Below are 1,347 nucleotides of genomic sequence, written 5' to 3' on the forward strand. Positions count from 1 at the left end.
CGTCTGTTGATTCTTGATACGGAGGCGCGAAAGTTGTCGGGCTTCTTCGGCGCGTTGAAGGTACTCGCTCACATCGAGGTTTTCTTCGTTGGTGACGTTGGGTAACATGGCATCGAGCGTCGTTGCCGGGCTTCTTCCGTAGACCAATTTGTATGGAGATATCTGCGTCGTCTCCTGCACCGCCGTGTTGTATGCGAAGGTCACATACGGAAGAATGGCGTCCCACGTCTTGTGTTCGACATCGACGTACATTGACAGCATGTCGGCGATCGTCTTGTTAAGCCGCTCGGTGAGGCCGTTGGTCTGTGGGTGGTACGCTGTCGTCCGGCGGTGGTTTGTTTGGCTGTATGCCAAGATCGCTTGAGTGAAGACGGCAGTGAATGCCGTTCCTCTGTCATTGATAAGGACCTCCGGGGCGCCGTGACGTAGGACGATATTTTCGACGAAAAACTTTGCTACCTCAGATGCACTGCCTTTTGGCAGGGCTTTTGTCTTGGCGTAGAGGTTGAGGTAGTCGGTAGCTACCACGATCCACTTGTTTCCAGAAGCCGACGTCGGGAATGGCCCCAGTAGGTCCATATCAATCTGCTGGAAAGGTCGGCAAGGTGGATCAATTGGCTGCAGAAGTCCCGCTGGCCTTGTCGGCGGTGTCTTGCGTCGCTGACCGTCCCGGCATGTCCTCACATAACGAGTGACGCCGGTGGTAAGACGTGGCCAGTAGTACCTTTCTTGTATCCTCGCGAGCGTCCGAGAAACACCGAGGTGCCCTGCCGTTGGATCGTCGTGCAGTGCCTGCAGGAGGTCTGGTCACAGAGCTGAAGGCACCACAAGGAGGTACTTAGCTCGAAGCGGTGAAAAGTTTTTCTTTTGTAGAAGACCATTTCGTAGAACGAACGACGCAAGTGCGTGCTGTAATACCTTCGGGACTTCGGCGGTCCTGCCTTCGAGGTATTCTATTAGGGCCTTAAGTTCCGGGTCGGTCCGCTGTCGTTCAGCGAAGTCGTCGATAGTTATCGTTCCCAAGAAGTAGGCGTCAACCGGGTCGTCGGGTAGCGGTTGGTCGACAGGCGCACGAGAGAGACAGTTGGCGTCGGAGTGTTTTTTGCCGGACTTGTAAATGACAGTAATGTCATATTCTTGAAGTCTCAGGCTCCATCGTGCGAGGCGACCTGAAGGGTCCTTCAAGGTGGCTAGCCAACACAAGGCGTGGTGGTCGCTCACAACTTTGAAGGGCCTGCCGTAGAGGTAGGGGCGAAACTTCGACGTAGCCCAGATAATGGCGAGGCACTCCTTTTCTGTTGTGGAATAATTTGCTTCTACTTTGGATAGTGATCGGCTGGCGTAACT

This window comes from Rhipicephalus microplus, unplaced genomic scaffold (assembly GCF_043290135.1).
Source record: "Rhipicephalus microplus isolate Deutch F79 unplaced genomic scaffold, USDA_Rmic scaffold_141, whole genome shotgun sequence".
NCBI lineage: Eukaryota > Metazoa > Arthropoda > Arachnida > Ixodida > Ixodidae > Rhipicephalus > Rhipicephalus microplus.